Source organism: Pseudophryne corroboree, chromosome 6 (genome assembly GCF_028390025.1).
Source record: "Pseudophryne corroboree isolate aPseCor3 chromosome 6, aPseCor3.hap2, whole genome shotgun sequence".
NCBI classification, from domain to species: domain Eukaryota; kingdom Metazoa; phylum Chordata; class Amphibia; order Anura; family Myobatrachidae; genus Pseudophryne; species Pseudophryne corroboree.
The window spans coordinates 607,615,541-607,639,863 of NC_086449.1; positions in this window are offsets into that span (position 1 = coordinate 607,615,541).

The following is a 24,323-nucleotide window of genomic DNA, read 5'->3' on the forward strand; positions in this document are numbered from 1 at the left end:
CGCCAACTCTTTCCTAGGCAGGCTACGCTTTGTATCACCGCTTTCCAGAATACGCACACAGCTGAAAACCTCTTACGGCAACTGAGGAAGATCATCGCGGAATGGCTTACCCCAATTAGACTCTCCTGTGGATTTGTGGCATCGGACAACGCCAGCAATATTGTGTGTGCATTAAATATGGGCAAATTCCAGCACGTCCCATGTTTTGCACATACCTTGAATTTGGTGGTGCAGAATTTTTTAAAAAACGACAGGGGCGTGCAAGAGATGCTGTCGGTGGCCAGAAGAATTGCGGGACACTTTCGGCGTACAGGCACCACGTACAGAAGACTGGAGCACCACCAAAAACTACTGAACCTGCCCTGCCATCATCTGAAGCAAGAAGTGGTAACGAGGTGGAATTCAACCCTCTATATGCTTCAGAGGTTGGAGGAGCAGCAAAAGGCCATTCAAGCCTATACAATTGAGCATGATATAGGAGGTGGAATGCACCTGTCTCAAGTGCAGTGGAGAATGATTTCAACGTTGTGCAAGGTTCTGATGCCCTTTGAACTTGCCACACGTGAAGTCAGTTCAGACACTGCCAGCCTGAGTCAGGTCATTCCCCTCATCAGGCTTTTGCAGAAGAAGCTGCAGACATTGAAGGAGGAGCTAACACGGAGCGATTCCGCTAGGCATGTGGGACTTGTGGATGGAGCCCTTAATTCGCTTAACAAGGATTCACGGGTGGTCAATCTGTTGAAATCAGAGCACTACATTTTGGCCACCGTGCTCGATCCTAGATTTAAAGCCTACCTTGGATCTCTCTTTCCGGCAGACACAAGTCTGCTGGGGTTGAAAGACCTGCTGGTGACAAAATTGTCAAGTCAAGCGGAACGCGACCTGTCAACATCTCCTCCTTCACATTCTCCCGCAACTGGGGGTGCGAGGAAAAGGCTCAGAATTCCGAGCCCACCCGCTGGCGGTGATGCAGGGCAGTCTGGAGCGACTGCTGATGCTGACATCTGGTCTGGACTGAAGGACCTGACAACGATTACGGACATGTCGTCTACTGTCACTGCATATGATTCTCCCAACATTGAAAGAATGGTGGAGGATTATATGAGTGACCGCATCCAAGTAGGCACGTCACACAGTCCGTACTTATACTGGCAGGAAAAAGAGGCAATTTGGAGGCCCTTGCACAAACTGGCTTTATTCTACCTAAGTTGCCCTCCCACAAGTGTGTACTCCGAAAGAGTGTTTAGTGCCGCCGCTCACCTTGTCAGCAATCGGCGTACGAGGTTACATCCAGAAAATGTGGAGAAGATGATGTTCATTAAAATGAATTATAATCAATTCCTCCGCGGAGACATTGACCAGCAGCAATTGCCTCCACAAAGTACACAGGGAGCTGAGATGGTGGATTCCAGTGGGGACGAATTGATAATCTGTGAGGTGGGGGATGTACACGGTGATATATCGGAGGATGATGATGAGGTGGACATCTTGCCTCTGTAGAGCCAGTTTGTGCAAGGAGAGATTAATTGCTTCTTTTTTGGTGGGGGTCCAAACCAACCCGTCATATCAGTCACAGTCGTGTGGCAGACCCGGTCACTGAAATGATGGGTTGGTTAAAGTGTGCATGTCCTGTTTATACAACATAAGGGTGGGTGGGAGGGCCCAAGGACAATTCCATCTTGCACCTCTTTTTTCTTTAATCTTTCTTTGCGTCATGTGCTGTTTGGGGAGGGTTTTTTGGAAGGGACATCCTGCGTGACACTGCAGTGACACTCCTAGATGGGCCCGGTGTTTGTGTCGGCCACTAGGGTCGCTTATCTTACTCACACAGCTACCTCATTGCGCCTCTTTTTTTCTTTGCGTCATGTGCTGTTTGGGGAGGGTTTTTTGGAAGGGACATCCTGCGTGACACTGCAGTGACACTCCTAGATGGGCCCGGTGTTTGTGTCGGCCACTAGGGTCGCTTATCTTACTCACACAGCTACCTCATTGCGCCTCTTTTTTTCTTTGCGTCATGTGCTGTTTGGGGAGGGTTTTTTGGAAGGGACATCCTGCGTGACACTGCAGTGACACTCCTAGATGGGCCCGGTGTTTGTGTCGGCCACTAGGGTCGCTTATCTTACTCACACAGCTACCTCATTGCGCCTCTTTTTTTCTTTGCGTCATGTGCTGTTTGGGGAGGGTTTTTTGGAAGGGACATCCTGCGTGACACTGCAGTGCCACTCCTAGATGGGCCCGGTGTTTGTGTCGGCCACTAGGGTCGCTTATCTTACTCACACAGCTACCTCATTGCGCCTCTTTTTTTCTTTGCGTCATGTGCTGTTTGGGGAGGGTTTTTTGTAAAGGGACATCCTGCGTGACACTGCAGTGACACTCCTAGATGGGCCCGGTGTTTGTGTCGGCCACTAGGGTCGCTTATCTTACTCACACAGCTACCTCATTGCGCCTCTTTTTTTCTTTGCGTCATGTGCTGTTTGGGGAGGGGTTTTTGGAAGGGACATCCTGCGTGACACTGCAGTGCCACTCCTAGATGGGCCCGGTGTTTGTGTCGGCCACTAGGGTCGCTTATCTTACTCACACAGCTACCTCATTGCGCCTCTTTTTTTCTTTGCGTCATGTGCTGTTTGGGGAGGGTTTTTTGGAAGGGACATCCTGCGTGACACTGCAGTGACACTCCTAGATGGGCCCGGTGTTTGTGTCGGCCACTAGGGTCGCTTATCTTACTCACACAGCTACCTCATTGCGCCTCTTTTTTTCTTTGCGTCATGTGCTGTTTGGGGAGGGTTTTTTGGAAGGGACATCCTGCGTGACACTGCAGTGCCACTCCTAGATGGGCCAGGTGTTTGTGTCGGCCACTAGGGTCGCTTAGCTTAGTCATCCAGCGACCTCGGTGCAAATTTTAGGACTAAAAATAATATTGTGAGGTGTGAGGTATTCAGAATAGACTGAAAATGAGTGGAAATGATGGTTTTTGATGTTAATAATACTTTGGGATCAAAATGACCCCCAAATTCTATGATTTAAGCTGTTTTTTAGGTTTTTTTGAAAAAAACACCCGAATCCAAAACACATCCGAATCCGACAAAAAAAATTCGGTTAGGTTTTGCCAAAACGCGGTCGAACCCAAAACACGGCCGCGGAACCGAACCCAAAACCAAAACACAAAACCCGAAAAATTTCCGGCGCTCATCTCTACTTTATAGCCAAATACCAGCCAGACATACAATACAAATCAATGGTTTCATCAATAGACACAGCACTAAGCAGTGCAGGGGTGCTCAGTATGCTGAAATCCAGCTGCTATGAAACTTCACATCCCAGAATGCCATACCAAAGTTTTTGCATTCCGTAATAGCAAAAATGTGGCAGGGCATGCTGGCATGTGTAGTTCTACAACAGCTTGAAGGCTGGAGGTTCAGCACCTCTGATATACAGTATATCTGACTTTCACCAATCTAACTGGAGGGACATACCAAGCCAAATCATGATCCAGTTAATACACAAGTTGGCGGTCACACAGTGCCCATCAGATGACCAACTGCCGCTACCTATCCTGGTGACCAACCAAACCAGTGTATTATAACCTAAACCAATGTCCAGCATATGTGGTCCTTGGGACCTCCACTAATGAACAGTATTTATTTCTCTCACATTTGAAATGATGTGGTGCAATTCTTTCCTGACACATTATTAAGATCTCCAAGTGTGGTTGGTCAATTCTAAAGATAAACAAGCAGTCTGGAAAACATGAGCCTGAGGACAGAGTTAGAGAAACAATGGGGCAGATGTATTAAGTCTGGAGGAGTGATTAAGCAGTGTTAAGTGGAAGGTGATAACGCACCAGCCAATCATTACAAGTTTGAAAAATGACAGTTAGGAGCTGATTGACTGGTGAGTTATCACCCTCCAATTATCACTTCTTTATCAATGCTTTATCACTTCTCCAGGCTCAATACATCTGCCCCATTGTCCTAACTAGCGACCAGAAACCCCCTAGCCAGTCCTGGAGTTTCACCCAAACTCACATAATGAAATATAATTTATATCTCTCAACATCCATCCCCCCACAACCTGCTAGTCACCTAATACGATCGCTATTGTATTTTGTATGTGTGCATAAAATATACCTTCATCAGGTATATATAACTATGTGTTCTGTTCTCCAGCTCCCAATGTCTGATGGTCAAATACCCCATAATCATAAAGCCAGTAATGCTGGCAGCCTCTGGGAAGCTTGGATCCCTAGTAGTACTGTTTAAAATAAAAAAGCAATGTTTTTTTTTTAGAAGTTTTCCCTACTGTATGTCAAACAGCACTAGACAGGGATGCCCACTTTCACCTTTGATGTACTGTATGTACTTGCAATAGAATCATTGGCTTGTACGGTTAGAACCTCCTTCATAGGTGTTTCAGTATCTTCCGCTATACACACAGTAAAATATGTGTTGTTCACAATGGGGGTCATTCCGAGTTGATCGCACGTAGCAACTTTTTGCTGCCAATTCGATCAACTAGACGCCGCCTATGGGGGAGTGTATTTCTGCATAGCAGGGCTGCAAACGCTTGTGCAGCCCTGCTATGCAAAAAAAAGTTTCCTGGAAAAGAAGACCAGGGTAAGAGTTACTTACCCTGTGCGATCGATCCAGCGATGCAGGTCCCGGAATTGATGTCAGACATCCACCCTCCAAACGCCTGGACACGCCTGCGTTGGACTCACCACTCCCAGAAAACGGTTGCAGCCCCAGAACGCCTTCCTGCTGTCAATCTTCAGGCGATCGCTCCAGCGATTGCTTTCTTTGTTCTTCATCAGCGTGCGAACGGGTCGGAATGAGCCCCAAAGTACTGATATTTGCAACAGACCCAAAATCATCCCTCCCTGTATAGGCTGACCATATTATCCCTTTAACCTGGGACATTTCACCTGGTTTTAAGCAGCTACAGAACCAGTAGCGGATCTTGCCACGGGCAAGCAGGACTTTTGCCCGGGGCGCCGCCTTCCGGAGGGCGCTGGCGCCTTCCAGAGGGCGCCGCACCGTGGCAAGATCCGCCACTGCTGCCCGCTGTGTCCCCCGTCCGCCTCCGCTGCCGTCCCCGTCTGCCTCCTGTGAAGGGAACTAGACGCTATGCGTCTAGTTTCCCTTCGTGGAGAGTAATTTTGCTGAGCGGTGCGCGATGACGTCATCGCGCACCGCACAGCAAAGGTCCTCTCCACGAAGGGAACTAGACGCATAGCGTCTAGTTTCCCTTCGTGGAGAGGACCTTTTGCTGTGCGGTGCGCGATGACGTCATCGCGCACCGCTCAGCAATCAAGCGGCGCTAGCAATGTACAGGGGGCGTAACTGACCACGCCCCCTGTATTAGGACACGCCCCTTTTCCTGCCCGGGGCGCAGAGCGCCCTTGAACCGGCCCTGTACAGAACCTGTGTAATTCATGAGTGTCCCAGGTTTAAGGGATAATATGGTCGGCCTAGATGATATGTTAGTACAGCTTCTATATACAGTATAAGCTTAACAGCTCAAATACAGAGGCACTAGCATTTATTATCATGGGAGATAACTACATAGACTTATAATTACCTATAACTACAATTGGAAAACACACCAATGTATCTGGGTATTAACATTACTAAACATAAGGTTGACGTAGGCGAAGTGAATTTCGAACCATTCGTCAGGCAGCTGAATGCTCTATAAACCTCATATAGTCTGAGGATTGTCCGTAACATAAACCATAACATCTTAAGACTTAATTATAATAAAGACACGGAGACTTGAATTTGGCAGAAATTGTTAGCTATTTATTTAAGTGAACTATTAACTGTGAATAATTAAACTAAAGTATGGTGGCCAGAAAGAACGGCTAAACAACCCTATCCCATAGATAACTATCTTATAAAACAAAACTTACGTAAACCTTCCAACACACAAATAGGTATCCGCTCAACCTCCATCCTGACTACCCACCCGTGAAGGTGATGAGGCTGCCACCCGTGAAGGCGGTCCAGCAGATGTAAAACCAGTCAGCGAAGGAGAGCGCACCTAAAATCAACAACCAAATGACCTCCAATTCACTCTTTAATCCAACTAATGTTAACTTGCCGTTCTTTCCCGCCACAACCCAAACCATGACAACCCACAGCACGAAAATAGCCAACGCAACAACAAAATCAAACACCACCAGTAGGGAGGGAGGGTGGGACGACAAAAGCAGAAGAGGCTGACCCAGCCCCTTTCTCAGGCTTAAGAACCCATTCCACCTACCCCCAACATTCATTCCTATTGGCTAACAATAATACTCCCACAATGCCTTACCGTCCTGCCCCAAGACTAGCTGAGGTTTAACCCACTCCTCTCCTATTCTGTCAATTCGTTCTCCTTAAAATGTTGGTCAGGGTTTGAGATTTCTTGGTTAGAAAGAATTGTGGCACTTAAAATGTCTATACTTCCAAAACTGATGAATTTATTCCATACAATACCGTACATAACGCCAAGACATTATTTGAACTCTGTATGTAACCCTATGACTAAGGTACATAATTACATATGTGTAACTGTTAATGTTATGCATATATTTTACATTTATTAGGTAAAACCTCCCATGCTGGTTTTATATATATATATATATATATATATATATATATATATATATACCAGACAAGAAGAGGCGGCACTCGGAGGCTTTGAAGTACAAATAGTGTATTCAACGTTGAATACACTATTTGTACTTCAAAGCCTCCGAGTGCCGCCTCTTCTTGTCTGGTTTATGTGAATCTGTCTGGAGGGCACCGGAGCCATTGCAACAAGTGAAGGAGGAAGTGCCGGTCCGTTGGGAGCATATATATATATATATATATATATATATACACACACAGTGTGTGTGTGTATATATATATATATATATACACAGTGTGGGGTAAATTTACTAAGATTCGTATTAGTACCGATTTGGTGTGAGAATTATCACGAATGACATCGAAAGTGTATTTGTGCAACTTTTTGAATTTGTTACGACTCATTTACTAAGCTTTCGTATTTGTATTTTTTCTGTTTTCCGATGTCGATGTCATTCGTGCTTTTTGAAGGTATAATGCGGCCGATTTTGCTGTTTGTCGGCCGTGTTCTGTGGTTTTGTTACGAATGTGCATCACATTTCGGTTACGGCAGTGTTTGTCCGTTCAATGGCGCGTTTTTTTCCTAAGTTTCGTTTTTGTCACTCGTCCGTGATTGGTTGGATTCGTGATGGAGGAGTGTCTGTGCACATTACTATAAAACGCCCCAAACCGGCCGCACCTCGTGGGTTTAGCTAGTGGTGAGGAGAGAGGAAGGTGTATTTGGAGTTGGTGAGTTTTGTGGAGTTTGTGGAGGTTTTGAGGCGGAGTTTTGTGATTGTTGAGTGCTGTACTGTGTGTGTAAGTAGTCTTGTTATACTTGTTGTGGTGTTATTTTAAAGTCTGTCTATTTTTTTGTATTTTGTTTTTTAGTTAAGTCTATTGTCACTGTTTGTGTGAGTGAGTGTGTGTGTGTGTGTGTGTGTGTGTGTGTGTGTGTGTGTGTGTGTGTGTGTGTAGTGGTAGCGGAGGAGTGTGTTATTTGTTTTATTTTCTCTGTGTTTTTTGTGGTTTGTTCTGATTATGTCACAGTCAGAGGTGAGTGTGGTGGAGGAGGTGAGTGAGAGGGAGGAGGTGAGTGAGGTGGAGGAGGTGAGTGAGAGGGAGGAGGTGAGTGAGGTGGAGGAGGTGAGTGAGAGGGAGGAGGTTAGTGAGGAGGAGGGGGAGGTTGCGGCTGCGTTTTCAAGTGATAGTGATAGTGATGGTGTTGTGGCTCCGCAGCCACGCACCACTACAAAGACGGGCCGCAATGTTAAGTTTAGTTACTCAGAAAACATGGCTCTGGTGCGGGAGCTGATGAGGCATCATCGCCAGTTGTTTGGGTCTGATGCAGCAAAGGTGTCGACCCGCAGGAAGACTGTCCTATGGGGGAAGGTTGTTGCTGCTGTGAACAGTGAGGGTGTGGTGAGGCGGACCGAGGACACCTGTAGGAAACGCTTCTATGACATCAAGCGCCGTGTGAAGGCAAAGATGGCTAAGGAGGCAAAATCTGCCCGTCAAACCGGGGGTGGACACCCCTTCCGAGCGTCTTATAAAGATTGGGAGGAGTCAATGCGTTCGCTGATTCCGCCAGAGGTGGTTTCTGCCCTTCATGTCCGTGATTCGGACCGCCCAAGGGCGGATGGTGAGTTTTTTGTATTTATGACTTGATTTGTAACATCTGTGCTTTGTCCTTAGTTTTTTTTTTTTTTTGCACCCCAAATGGGTTGGTGGTGTAGTGCAGGCCAGGCCACCCTGTGGTTCTCCAGCTGTTGTCACACTACAAGTCCCATCATGCCTTACCACATTTTTATACTTAGTGAATGACAAATGTGTTGGTGGGCATGCTGGGATGTGTAGTTGCACTACATCTGGAGAGACACAGGTTGTGCCGGGATGGGGTATTGTGTGTCTTAATTATGTTTATTTTGCCATTATGTATTGTGATTGTTTCTTCTTCTGTTGGTCATTTTCTGCTGTCTGCTTTACAAAGTAAATGTTATTTTGAGTTTATTAATGAAGTGTGATGACTGTGTTTTTTTTTGTTTTTTTTTTAATTTGCCCAGGATATATTTTTTTGGGGTGTTGTTTTGGTATTTTATTGGTTTTGTTGTTTTTTTAAGACATGCTTTTTTTTTATATATTTAAATTTTTTGGTGCAGATATTTGTGTGGTTTTTTTTTTGTTTTTTTTTTAGTTTAAAAATTTAAAAAGAGCATGCAATATTGTGGCTTGGTAAAGCAACGACGTATGTGTTTTAAGTAGTATAATATTGCTCATTATTATAATTTCTGTATGTTTTTTAACTAAAATAATTTAATACATTGAAAGTATACACAGCCAATGTAGTCATGCATGCAAGGCTAAGCATCGCTTACTTTAAGTCACAGCAGCTAACACATATGTTTTAAAACAAAAAAAAAGAAAAAAATACACTTAACAACCAAAGAGTATGTTCATATCGACATTCTTCTTCTTTCTACAGTACTCCAGAGAAGCAGCACATCCAGGCCACAGCCAACCCTGCCTAGAGCTGATGATGGTGGGAATGCTGGTAAGATTTTACTGTACCCACATCTTCGACAAACACATTTTACATATGAAATCTAATGAGGATACTATCACACAGGTTCTTCGTCTGTTCCGCGTCCACTAAGGCGCACATCACAGGGCAGCATTACTGTGGCTTCAAGGCCACCCAAGAGGCCCCGTGTTCAGGCTTCTGCTCCTGCTCCTGCACCAGCATCACCCCCCCGAAGGCGCATCTCTGCAGTGGCTGCCGTGCCACCACTGGCACTTTTGTCGAGCCCCCAAAGTGATAATCCGCAATCCCCACAGTTGTCTGGTGAGTAATGTTTTATGTAATTTAAATTAATTTTAAAAAACCAGTGTAGTTGATTTAATAACCAGGTGAAGGCATAAGGAAGTGTAAAAACACTGTTATGTACAAGATGATAAAGGCAGCAGTACAAAATTTTGAAAAAATGTGATTGCACATTTTGGAGATGCTTGCCTTGTGCCTTTAGCACCTTGCACATATCACAGGTTTATCACTTACTTATGCCTTCTCCAGGTTTATACATCTGCACCACTGTTAGTACTGTAAATTCTAATGAAAAAATGACCACTCAAACTTGCTTTAATAATCTACTGCAAGCAGATGCTGTTAGCGTAATGTTATGATGTTATTTGCAAAATTAGAGGATGTCCATATACACACATTTCGTATTAAATTTATGCCCAACAAAACTGAAAACCACAAAATTTGAAATTTAAATACATTACAAAACATGTTCCTAAAATCCACTTCTAAACATAGGGCACATTAATAAATAAATTAGCATTGTTAATGTGTACATTTTATACCACTATATTATTTAACTTTTAAAAAACACCACTGACTGCCATAACCAATGTCTGATTGTATTGTTGAACACATTTTTTAAATTTTGTGTGTTGGTCCAAAGGAACCTTCCGAATCCAAATAACAATGTAGTAGTTCAAATTGGTAAGAGTACATGGAGTGTATACAGTAACTATGACTCTGAATCCTACAATTTGAACAAGAAAAACACAAATGAGTATTATACGTTTTGAGCCACATCAATTAACTAAAAGGTAACCAACATAGTTAAGTGTATGCAATAATCAATTTATCCATTACATTAATATAATGAAGTAATGCATGTTGCTGAAAAAGTCTTGTAAGACCAATGCGACATATGTACTACCTATTGCCTGTGTTCAAACCCATACAGACCCAGCCTTCATGAGCGACGATGGCCAGCAGGACCGTGCCCAGGAGACATTTACACTCCACCTGCAGCCCATCGACACAACACAGGCAAACATGGCTCAGGACATTCCACAACAACCTCAAGCTTCTCAAAGTCAACAAATGAGCTCAACACCAGGGCAAATACAAACGGACCAAGAGTTTTGGTCAGGTTGGGCATCACAACAAGCACACCACTCCGCGTGCCTCACCACCCAAACACAACACCTGTCTAGTCTGCCCCATCATTTGCCAAAAGTGAGTCGCAACTCAGCCAGACTCATAGTGCAGGTGGGGCGTATAGCAAACACTATGGAGCAGATGAGGGCAGACAACACACAAATGCAGGCGAACCTTCAGCGCATCATAGATGAGCAACAGCGGCAACACCAAACACTGATCCAGATGATCCAGCACAATCAAGTAATAAATGACAATTTTTCTCGCATCATTGCCAACAATACTGCCGCATATACACAGCTTACGGCAAGTCTAAATATTTTGAGCCAAAATTTAAGTGTGATGGGCCAACACCATGTGACCTCAAGCTCAGGCACAACAACCCCTATCCAAACCCCAGTACAATCACCAGTTCGACGTTCAAGTCGAAGCCGCACCCACGAGCCACCACTAGCCTCTGCACCCAGCACCCAAAAAAAATAATAATAATATGTAGTGTCCACAATATCGTGGCCATTTCAATTTTGCACATATGTGTTATGACTACATTGGTCTGTTTACAATAAATTGTTAACCAGAAATATGTGTATTGCTTAATTAACAAAACAAAAAACAAACACATTAGTGTATAGGGCCAGATAAGTATTGAGACAGGGCGAGAGCGTGCTGTCTCAGGGTCTAGGGTCAGCTTGACCAAATCATACAGAGTAAAATAACTTAAAACATTTAGTCTGAGCATCTGTATATGTTAGGGTCTCCTGCCCTGTGCTGCCACGTCGTCATGGCAACCGGGAGACAAGTGCTAGTGGAGTAACCTGAGCGCAGCTGATACTCCGGTTCGGGTCTTTTGCTGTGCAGTGGTTATAGGCTCTGTGCACAGCAGGGGATCCGGTGCTGGTTTTTGTGCTCACAGTCTGTGAGGTCTGAGTGGGGCGTGGACAGCACCTGCTTTATAAGGCCTCTTTTCAGAGTAAGCAGATGCTGCTGAATCTTTGTTGGTTAGTCAGTTCATGAAAGTTAGCCAGTACTGTGTAGCTTTGTATTTGTTGGTTGCTTACTGCAAATAGGCCTGGGGATTTGGTATTACACTCTGCCAATCCAGACCTAGCAGTAAGACTGGAGTCAGTCGTTTAGCTTGCTGGGGTTCTGTTACTACTCTGTGAACTTAGCAAGTTTGCGGCTGTATTCTAAGACTTGCCTGCCTAAATCCTGTCTCACTGTGCTAGGTGTCAGGGGTCAGTTTAGTGGCAGTAAGCTAAAACCTGTGCACTGCAAGTGAGAATTAGGATTGTGGAGATTCTCCTTGTGTCTATCATTCCATCTCTGACCAAGGAGTTTACTGCCACACCCGTTGGTAACCCTTTAGGGTTTTGCTGTTGCCCTTAGCAACAGCATTTCGGGTTCTCTACGTATTAAAACACAACATCTTGCTTTTCCATCTGTGCAGTTCTAATACAAGGGAGATACCCAGTTCCTTAGCCTCTGGGCTTCTCTGTTCACTTTGTGTGTATTTTGTTACCCTATCACCTTCTGTGTACGTTATGTCATATTCCCCAGTTTGTCTGTGAGTCCATTTGTTTCGCATAACAGTTCAAACACCAGTACATTCCTGCAGACACTGGAGTGCATAACAGTTCTGACACCAGTACTTTCCTGCAGGCACTGGTGTGCATAACATATTCAGCAGCCCAATACTCCTGTTGAAATTTTGTGGGAATATGGAGCATACCCCTCAAAATACGTTGCAACAGGTGGTCGATCAGGTGCAGGTCCTGACCCGACAATTTAATGATTTGTCCATTAAAATGCACACCTCCCAGGCTGCTGGCGGAGCTCCCGCAGCAGCAGCACCTGCAGGGGTTAAGGAGCCGAAAGTAAATCTCCCGGATCGTTTTTCTGGAGATCGCTCGCAGTTCTTTTGTTTCAAGGAGAGCTGCAAGCTATACTTCCGGCTTAGGCCTCAGTCTTCTGGGTCGGAGATTCAGCGGGTGGGCATAGTGATTTCCTTGCTACAAGGAGACCCACAGGTCTGGGCATATGGGTTGCAGCCTGACTGTCCGTCGCTTAAAAGTGTTGATGCTTTTTTTACGGCACTGGGCATGTTGTATGATGACCCTGACAAGACGGCCTCAGCCGAGGCTCAGATTTCGATCCTTAAGCAAGGGCGAAGGCCAGTTGAGGTTTACTGTACGGAGTTTCGGAGGTTGGCCCATGATACCCAGTGGAATGACCCAGCCCTGAGACACCAGTACCGAAGAGGTCTTTCTAACCAGATAAAGGACCAACTGGTACAATATCCCTTGCCTGATAGCTTGGATCAGCTCATGCAGTTATCCATCCGGGTGGATAGACGGCTGAGAGAGCGTAGGCTTGAAAGGGAGACTGAGATTTCCTTCCTTCCCAAGGGAACCTCGGACTCTGAGGAATTTTCTGAGGAGCCTATGCAGATTGGGGCTACCCGCCTCTCCTCGCGTGAGAAGACGCGGAGGAGACAGCAGGGGTTGTGTTTGTACTGTGGGAATAAAGGTCATGTGGTAGTATCATGCCCAGAAAAGCCGGAAAACTTCAGGGCCTGAGGGTGATGGGAAATATCCTGTCAGGCCAGAAGTCAGAATTTCCCAAGAAGACTTTTATCATTCCGGTGACCTTGAAGATCCTCGGTCAAACTGTCAAGACTGAGGCCTTTGTGGACAGTGGGGCCGACGGGGTTTTTATGGACCGCCAATTCGCCCTGAAACACTCTGCTCCCTTAGTACCCTTGGCATCGGAAATTGAGATTTGTGGGTTAAACGGGGAACCATTATCCCAAGGTAAAATTACCTCTTGCACTAGCCAGATTTCTTTGTTTATTGGAGCCACACACTCTGAAAAATTGTCCTTTTATGTGACTGTCTGTACTTTTGCCCCATTGGTGTTGGGGTTACCCTGGTTAAGGGCCCACAATCCTCAATTTGACTGGGTCTCTGGGGAGATTCTTAGTTGGGGTACTGATTGTTTCAGGAGTTGCTTGAGCCTTCCAGTCAGGCTCTCGCAGCTAAATTTGCCAGGATTGCCAGGGTGTTATGCAGATTTTGCGGACGTGTTCTCCAAAAAAGTTGCAGAGGTACTACCTCCCCATCGCCCCTATGACTGTGCCATTGATTTGTTGCCAAATGCTAAGCTTCCCAAGAGCAGGTTGTACTCCCTGTCACGTCCTGAGACTCAGGCTATGGCAGAGTACATTCAGGAGAACTTGGCTAAGGGATTTATCAGACCTTCACAGTCTCCAGTTGGGTCGGGGTTCTTCTTCGTGGGTAAAAAGGACGGTTCGTTGCGACCCTGCATCGACTTCAGGGAATTGAACCGTATCACAATTAAAAACTCATACCCACTGCCTCTCATTTCGGTCTTGTTTGACCAGCTTCGTACTGCCACCATTTTTTCTAAGATTGACCTACGCGGTGCGTACAATCTAATCCGAATAAGAGAGGGGGATGAATGGAAGACTGCCTTTAATACCCACTCAGGGCATTATGAATATTTGGTGATGCCTTTTGGGCTCTGTAATGCCCCGGCAGTCTTCCAGGATTTCATGAATGATGTGCTCAGGGAATATTTGGATAGATTCTTAGTTGTATACTTAGATGACATCCTAATCTTCTCCCATTCCCTGGAGGAACATCGGAAGCATGTACGCTTAGTCCTCCAGAAACTCAGAGACCACCGGCTTGGGGCGAAGCTGGAGAAGTGCGAATTTGAAGTTCAGCAAATCGCATTTCTAGGATATATTATCTCCCCAGAAGGTTTCCAAATGGAGGGTTCCAAGGTACAGGCAGTCCTGGATTGGGTGCAGCCCACTAGTTTGAAGGCGCTTCAGCGTTTCCTGGGCTTTGCGAATTTTTATAGACGATTTATCGCTGGATTTTCGTCTATAGTGGCGCCCTTGGTGGCACTCACTAAGAAAGGGGCGGATGTTGCTCACTGGTCTTGTGAGGCTAAAGCGGCTTTTGCCCGTCTCAAAAGGGCATTTGTTTCGGCCAAGGTGCTGCGACACCCAGATCCAGAGCGTCCTTTTGTGGTGGAGGTGGATGCCTCTGAGATGGGTATTGGGGCAGTGCTTTCTCAGATGGGAGTGTCTGATAATCGCCTTCATCCCTGTGCTTACTTTTCCCGTAAATTTTCGCCTGCCGAGATGAATTATGACGTGGGTAACCGGGAATTGTTGGCTATTAAGGATGCACTCGAGGAGTGGAGACACTGGCTTGAGGGGGCTAAGTTTGTGGTCTCAATTCTCACTGACCATAAGAATCTGGCATATTTAGAGTCAGCGAAGCGTCTCAATGCCAGGCAGGCACGATGGGCTTTGTTTTTTGCTCGCTTTAATTTTTTGATAACATATCGCCCTGGGTCAAAAAACATCAAGGCTGATGCGCTCTCGCGGAGTTTTGCTCCAATCCAGGAGACCACCGAGGAGCCGTTGCCCATTGTTTCCCCATCATGTATTAAAGTGGGCATTACCCAGGACCTCTTATCATTAGTCCTTAGAGCACAGGAGCAGGCTCCTCCAGACCTTCCGGTAGGTCTTTTGTTTGTGCCTCCTAGGTTAAGACAGCGAGTGTTTCTGGAATTCCATGCCAAGAAGTCGGCAGGTCACCCGGGTATTGCCAGAACTCGGGAGTTGCTATCTAGGGCGGTGTGGTGGCCCTCGGTGGCTAAGGATGTGGATCAGTGGGTTCGGGCATGTGACATCTGTGCCCGAAATAAGACTCCTAGAGGGGTTCCTGTTGGCCCATTACATCCACTCTCTATCCCATCTAAGCCATGGACCCACATTTCAATGGATTTTGTGGTGGACTTGCCCAAATCCTCGGGGATGACAGCCATCTGGGTTGTCGTTGACAGGTTTTCGAAGATGGCGCACTTCGTTCCACTGGTTGGGCTGCCATCGGCCAGACGCCTGTCTGAATTATTTATGCTGCATGTTGTGCGTCTCCACGGGTTGCCACTTGATGTGGTCTCTGACCGCGGATCCCAGTTTGTGGCCAAATTCTGGAGGGCATTTTGTTCCGATCTCCAGATTTCTGTCAGCTTGTCGTCAGGCTACCATCTGCAGTCTAATGGGCAGACTGAAAGGGTGAACCAGTCCTTGGAGCAGTTCCTCAGGTGTTATGTCTCCAAGTGTCAGACTGACTGGGTTGCTCATCTGTCCATGGCGGAGTTTGCCTATAACAACGCGGCTCACTCTGCTACAGGGATCTCTCCCTTCCTTTGTGTGTATGGGCATCATCCTAAGGCCAATTCTTTTGACCCCCTGGACTCCACGCCTGGTGGTTCCTCTGTGGTTTCGGTCCTTAGAGGTATTTGGCGGAAAGTGAAGAAAGCCCTTGTGTCTGTGTCATTAGTGACCAAAAGGGTTTTTGATAAGCGGAAAAGACCCTGCAGCTTCAAATTAGGAGACTTCGTCTGGTTGTCTACCAAGAATTTGAAGTTGAGACAGCCATCTCATAAGTTAGGCCCCCGGTTCATCGGCCCTTATAAGATCACCAGGGTTATCAATCCGGTGGCATTTCAGTTAGATCTGCCCCGTTCTTTGGGTATCAATAAAACATTTCATTGTTCCCTTTTAAAACGGGCGATTAGTAATCCTTCTTCCAGTGGAAGACCTTCCCCTCTTCTGATACGCGGCCAGAGGGAGTTTGTGGTTGAAAGGATTCTTGACTCCAAGGTGGTTCGGGGTCGGCTGTCATTTTTGGTGCACTGGAAGGGGTATGGCCCGGAGGAGCGGTCGTGGGTGCGCAGTTGTGATCTTCATGCCCCCAGACTGATACGCTCTTTCTTCTCGCAGTTCCCCGATAAACCCGGTGGTAGGGGTTCTTTGACCCCTCGTCAGAGGGGGGGTACTGTTAGGGTCTCCTGCCCTGTGCTGCCACGTCGTCATGGCAACCGGGAGACAAGTGCTAGTGGAGTAACCTGAGCGCAGCTGATACTCCGGTTCGGGTCTTTTGCTGTGCAGTGGTTATAGGCTCTGTGCACAGCAGGGGATCCGGTGCTGGTTTTTGTGCTCACAGTCTGTGAGGTCTGAGTGGGGCGTGGACAGCACCTGCTTTATAAGGCCTCTTTTCAGAGTAAGCAGATGCTGCTGAATCTTTGTTGGTTAGTCAGTTCATGAAAGTTAGCCAGTACTGTGTAGCTTTGTATTTGTTTGTTGCTTACTGCAAATAGGCCTGGGGATTTGGTATTACACTCTGCCAATCCAGACCTAGCAGTAAGACTGGAGTCAGTCGTTTAGCTTGCTGGGGTTCTGTTACTACTCTGTGAACTTAGCAAGTTTGCGGCTGTATTCTAAGACTTGCCTGCCTAAATCCTGTCTCACTGTGCTAGGTGTCAGGGGTCAGTTTAGTGGCAGTAAGCTAAAACCTGTGCACTGCAAGTGAGAATTAGGATTGTGGAGATTCTCCTTGTGTCTATCATTCCATCTCTGACCAAGGAGTTTACTGCCACACCCGTTGGTAACCCTTTAGGGTTTTGCTGTTGCCCTTAGCAACAGCATTTCGGGTTCTCTACGTATTAAAACACAACATCTTGCTTTTCCATCTGTGCAGTTCTAATACAAGGGAGATACCCAGTTCCTTAGCCTCTGGGCTTCTCTGTTCACTTTGTGTGTATTTTGTTACCCTATCACCTTCTGTGTACGTTATGTCATATTCCCCAGTTTGTCTGTGAGTCCATTTGTTTCGCATAACAGTTCAAACACCAGTACATTCCTGCAGACACTGGAGTGCATAACAGTTCTGACACCAGTACTTTCCTGCAGGCACTGGTGTGCATAACAGTATAACATGGGCATCAGCAAGTTAGTTTTAGTTTAAACGGCCAATAAATAATAAAAGCATGGCCAGCCTACGCAGAACATGTACAACCTGCTGACCCTGTTGTTTTTCCTGGCCTGGGTTTATTGTAGCCTCATGGAGCAGTGTCAGGTATCCCACAGCAAACAAGACAGCAGTACTACACACAGTAGCAGCCATTTCAGATTGAGAGTGGTGAAAAATGTGTTTTAGCCCCTTTTAAAGGTCAAAAACGACAGGTGTGAATAATGAATAATTGACAACACACGTAAACACGCTTCTCAAAAGCAGGTCTACTTTTTTTTAGGAATTTTGTACGAATAGTAAAAGTTTACGACTGCAAAACCATTTTCACGGTCTAAAATACAAATACGAATGCTTAGTAAATGACCGAGTTCTATATCTAATCAGCCGTGTTTGACCGATGGTGTATTCATTCGTACTTTTACTACACAGCCGTAATAAGAATACGAATGCCCTCATCACTGCCGTGATTTTTGCTTAGTAAATTACCGAGATGACACTTTGATGAAAAAACGGCATCTCGGTCAAAATCGGGACCTTAGTAAATATACCCCTGTGTGTGTGTGTATATATATATATATATATATATATATATATATATATATAAACCCTAGTGATGAGTGCGTTAAAAAGATTATTATTTAGATATTTTGTGTGGGTGTTGAATGTTGGTACATGTGTACATTGGTGGCCAGTGCTATAGAGAGGTTTCTGGATTGCCAGTGGGTGGGGCCTATCATCCAGATTGAAATGTGGTAATTGCAGAGTGGGCATAGCCTTACCTCACAGTGGGTAAAGAAGAGCTGTCAGTTGAAGCTGAAAGCCAGATTGGCGTTCCCCCTCCAGTGCTCAACGCTCAGTGGCTGGTTCTGCAGTAGCTGTAAATGGAGCTGTAGACATGCAACCCAGTGCTGGGGGAGTGAAGCCCATGAGGGCATTGGTTTGATGCAGGCATAGAAGAGGGCTGTGATGAGTGGTCTGGTCCCAAGGCAGCCTGGTGCACTGACTAATCACACCTAATATCAGCAGCAGTGATTAGGGCCGAATTTAGGGGTCAGGCTGCCCCTAGGTACATTATTGGCTGCCACCCTCCCTTCATCACGTCATTGCCCACTTCATTTTGGGTGCCAGTCCTGATGCCTCGAGACCACCAAAGCAGCCCCATCCTCACCCTGCTACCAACTACAGGACCACAATTTGCTGCCCATTGTCTTACCACCATCATTTTTATATGTATATTGTAAGAAAGCGACCCTCCACCAGACAAGACGCTGACATGGTTGTAGGGGAAAAGCAGTCTGTTTACTTCCACAGCACAGTAAACAGGTCTTTAACACGGCAAGTTTACAAGGTACTTTAGCCAGGCACCAGTTCACAAACAGCATGTACAGATGTGTCCACATACATCTTTGCCATAAACTCAGAGATTTATCCATGTCTTGTGATTTTTCTTAATTAGCTTCTTTAATATGTTACTTTATACATATTCTATTATGGCAAACAAAAATTTAAAATCCATCCACTCGCTACTCGTGAAAAACAGCTTAGCCGTGTTTTGCATGTTGTGCAAAATTGAGTAAGAAAGCAAAGATGTAAGTGGACACATCTGTAGACAAGTCTCAGGCTCCCTATCTCTAACCCACTGGCCCGCCCTCTATCGCCTGGCCACTTGTTGGCATCAGGAGCCCTGAGCCCTTGCCCTAACGAGCTTTATAAAAGTGTGGCACAGGTGTGCCCGATTGCTGGGAGCGCTTGCTCCAAAACCTGGACCAGATGACAACTTGCTGTGTCCCAATACCTCCCTGGGCTTCCTCTTGGTCCAGTCTTAAACCCAGGTCGCTTTGGCCCGGGGCACCCAAACTGTTAAGACTAGTGATGTGCATCGGAAATTTTTCGGGTTTTGTGTTTTGGTTTTGGATTCGGTTCCGCGGCCGTGTTTTGGATTCGGATGCATTTTGGCAAAACCTCCCTGAAAATTATTTGTCGGATTCGGGTGTGTTTTGGATTCGGGTGTTTTTTTTACAAAAAACCCTCAAAAACAGCTTAAATCATAGAATTTGGGGGTCATTTTGATCCCATAGTATTATTAACCTCAATAACCATAATTTCCACTAATTTTCAGTCTATTCTGAACACCTCACACCTCACAATATTATTTTTAGTCCTAAAAATTGCACCGAGGTCGCTGGATGACTAAGCTAAGTGACCCAAGTGGCCGATACAAACACCTGGCCCGTATAGGAGTGGCACTGCAGTGTCAGACAGGATGGCACTTCAAAAAAACAGTCCCCAAACAGCACATGATGCAAAGAAAAAAAGAGGCGCAATGAATTAGCTGTGTGACTAAGCTAAGCGACCCAAGTGGCCGACACAAACACCTGGCCCATCTAGGAGTGGCACTGCAGTGTCAGACAGGATGGCACTTCAAAAAAATAGTCCCCAAACAGCACATGATGCAAATAAAAAAAGAGGCGCAATGAGGTAGCTGTGTGACTAAGCTAAGCGACCCAAGTGGCCGACACAAACACCTGGCCCATCTAGGAGTGGCACTGCAGTGTCAGACAGGATGGCAGATTTAAAAAATAGTCCTCAAACAGCACATGATGCAAAGAAAAAAAGAGGTGCACCAAGGTCGCTGGATGGCTAAGCTAAGCGACCCAAGTGGCCGACACAAACACCTGGCCGATCTAGGAGTGGCACTGCAGTGTCAGACAGGATGGCAGATTAAAAAATAGTCCCCAAACAGCACATGATGCAAAGAAAAAAAGAGGCGCAATGAGGTAGCTGTGTGACTAAGCTAAGCGACTTAAGAGGCCGACACAAACACCTGGCCCATCTAGGGGTGGCACTGCAGTGTCAGACAGGATGGCAGATTTAAAAAATAGTCCCCAAACAGCACATGATGCAAAGAAAAAAAGAGGTGCACCAAGGTCGCTGGATGGCTATGCTAAGCGACCCAAGTGGCCGACACAAACACCTGGCCCATCTAGGAGTGGCATTGCAGTGTGAGACAATGGTGTGCACTTATGTAACACTCCTATGTTTTCACTAATATTACTCTTTTGAGTATTTTATTAACACCCTTATTTTTGTAGCACTTTCTAACCCATAGCTTCTGCTTCTTTCTTAACACATATTAACACTTTAGTATTTCAATGGTGTGCTGCCCTAGGGTGGTCGGGCCTGAGCCGACTTTGTGCGGTCCAAGCCCTGGACTTATGCTTAGTTAGGGACTTCCAGCAATAGAGCAGCCGTGAAGTGGCCTGGAGGCTTATCATATCTTTTGCAAAACATATGTAACGAAGAGCTCTAAATTTTCTATTATTACATAGTGTATACAGTTCTTCTTACTAACAGCCAGCAGAGTGCGTGGGAAAAATCCCTTTTGTATTTCTTGTCTAGAGTAACCCCCTCCCGCAGCACCTGGGGATTGTTACCAGCTTGATTAGAGCAGTTTTCCACAATTTATTGCAGTTCAGTGAGGCATAGATGGAGCCAGCATTAGGAGGGCATGCTGGGTCCTGTGGTGCCATTTGGAGGATACAGGGGTGCCTCCAGGTAAACTAGCGCTCAATCTGGATATGTTTTGTATGTGCCATTATCATGTGGTCATACATTAAGCAATTGTATGACCCATAGTGGATGTTATTATTATTATTATTATTATTATGCTGTGCATGGGTTTGGGGAGTGGTACCCCCCAGGTCTGGTGGGGCTGGGCCACCTTGGGGTAGCACGCCATATTATTTATTTAGCACTTATGTAACACTCCTATTTTTTCACTAATATTACTCTTTTGAGTATTTTATTAACACCCTTATTTTTGTAGCACTTTCTAACCCATAGCTTCTGCTTCTTTCTTAACACATATTAACACTTTAGTATTTCAATGGTGTGCTGCCCTAGGGTGGTCGGGCCTGAGCCGACTTTGTGGGGTCCAAGCCCTGGACTTATGCTTAGTTAGGGACCTCCAGCAATAGAGCAGCCGTGAAGTGGCCTGGAGGCTTATCATATCTTTTGCAAAACATATGTAACGAAGAGCTCTAAATTTTCTATTATTACATAGTGTATACAGTTCTTCTTACTAACAGCCAGCAGAGTGCGTGGGAAAAATCCCTTTTGTATTTCTTGTCTAGAGTAACCCCCTCCCGCAGCACCTGGGGATTGTTACCAGCTTGATTAGAGCAGTTTTCCACAATTTATTGCAGTTCAGTGAGGCATAGATGGAGCCAGCATTAGGAGGGCATGCTGGGTCCTGTGGTGCCATTTGGAGGATACAGGGGTGCCTCCAGGTAAACTAGCGCTCAATCTGGATATGTTTTGTATGTGCCATTATCATGTGGTCATACATTAAGCAATTGTATGACCCATAGTGGATGTTATTATTATTATTATTATTATTATGCTGTGCATGGGTTTGGGGAGTGGTACCCCCCAGGTCTGGTGGGGCTGGGCCACCTTGGGGTAGCACGCCATATTATTTATTTAGCACTTATGTAACACTCCTATTTTTTCACTAATATTACTCTTTTGAGTATTTTATTAACACCCTTATTTTTGTAGCACTTTCTAACCCATAGCTTCTGCTTCTTTCTTAACACATATTAACACTTTAGTATTTCAATGGTGTGCTGCCCTAGGGTGGTCGGGCCTGAGCCGACTTTGTGGGGTCCAAGCCCTGGACTTATGCTTAGTTAGGGACCTCCAGCAATAGAGCAGCCGTGAAGTGGCCTGGAGGCTTATCATATCTTTTGCAAAACATATGTAACGAAGAGCTCTAAATTTTCCATTATTACATAGTGTATACAGTTCTTCTTACTAACAGCCAGCAGAGTGCGTGGGAAAAATCCCTTTTGTATTTCTTGTCTAGAGTAACCCCCTCCCGCAGCACCTGGGGATTGTTACCAGCTTGATTAGAGCAGTTTTCCACAATTTATTGCAGTTCAGTGAGGCATAGATGGAGCAAGCATTAGGATGGCATGCTGGGTCCTGTGGTGCCATTTGGAGGATACAGGGGTGCCTCCAGGTAAACTAGCTCTCAATCTGGATATGTTTTGTATGTGCCATTATCATGTGGCCATACATTAAGCAATTGTATGACCCATAGTGGATGTTATTATTATTATGCTGTGCATGGGTTTGGGGAGTGGTACCCCCCAGGTCTGGTGGGGCTGGGCCACCTTGGGGTAGCACGCCATATTATTTATTTAGCACTTATGTAACACTCCTATTTTTTCACTAATATTACTCTTTTGAGTATTTTATAAACACCCTTATTTTTGTAGCACTTTCTAACCCATAGCTTCTGCTTCTTTCTTAACACATATTAACACTTTAGTATTTCAATGGTGTGCTGCCCTAGGGTGGTCGGGCCTGAGCCGACTTTGTGGGGTCCAAGCCCTGGACTTATGCTTAGTTAGGGACCTCCAGCAATAGAGCAGCCGTGAAGTGGCCTGGAGGCTTATCATATCTTTTGCAAAACATATGTAACGAAGAGCTCTAAATTTTCTATTATTACATAGTGTATACAGTTCTTCTTACTAACAGCCAGCAGAGTGCGTGGGAAAAATCCCTTTTGTATATCTTGTCTAGAGTAACCCCCTCCCGCAGCACCTGGGGATTGTTACCAGCTTGATTAGAGCAGTTTTCCACAATTTATTGCAGTTCAGTGAGGCATAGATGGAGCCAGCATTAGGAGGGCATGCTGGGTCCTGTGGTGCCATTTGGAGGATACAGGGGTGCCTCCAGGTAAACTAGCTCTCAATCTGGATGTTTTGTATGTGCCATTATCATGTGGTCATACATTAAGCAATTGTATGACCCATAGTGGATGTTATTATTATTATTATGCTGTGCATGGGTTTGGGGAGTGGTACCCCCCAGGTCTGGTGGGGCTGGGCCACCTTGGGGTAGCACGCCATATTATTTATTTAGCACTTATGTAACACTCCTATTTTTTCACTAATATTACTCTTTTTGAGTATTTTATTAACACCCTTATTTTTGTAGCACTTTCTAATCCATAGCTTCTGCTTCTTTCTTAACACATATTAACACTTTAGTATTTCAATGGTGTGCTGCCCTAGGGTGGTCGGGCCTGAGCCGACTTTGTGGGGTCCAAGCCCTGGACTTATGCTTAGTTAGGGACCTCCAGCAATAGAGCAGCCGTGAAGTGGCCTGGAGGCTTATCATATCTTTTGCAAAACATATGTAACGAAGAGCTCTAAATTTTCTATTATTACATAGTGTATACAGTTCTTCTTACTAACAGCCAGCAGAGTGCGTGGGAAAAATCCCTTTTGTATTTCTTGTCTAGAGTAACCCCCTCCCGCAGCACCTGGGGATTGTTACCAGCTTGATTAGAGCAGTTTTCCACAATTTATTGCCATCTAGGAGTGGCACTGCAATGTCAGACAGGTTGGCAGATTTAAAAAATAGTCCCCAAACAGCACATGATGCAAAGAAAAAAAGAGGTGCACCAAGGTCGCTGGATGGCTAAGCTAAGCAACCCAAGTGGCCGACACAAACACCTGGCCCATCTAGGAGTGGCACTGCAGTGTCAGACAGGATGGCAGATTAAAAAATAGTCCCCAAACAGCACATGATGCAAAGAAAAAAAGAGGTGCAAGATGGAAGCTAAGTGACTAAGCTAAGCGACACAAGTGGCCGACACAAACACCTGGCCCATCTAGGAGTGGCACTGCAGTGTCAGACAGGATGGCACTTCAAAAAAATAGTCCCCAATCAGCACATGAAGCAAAGAAAAAAAGAGGCGCAATGAGGTAGCTGTGTGACTAAGCTAAGCGACCCAAGTGGCCGACACAAACACCTGGCCCATCTAGGAGTGGCACTGCAGTGTCAGACAGGATGGCAGATTTAAAAAATAGTCCCCAAACAGCACATGATGCAAAGAAAAAAGAGGTGCACCAA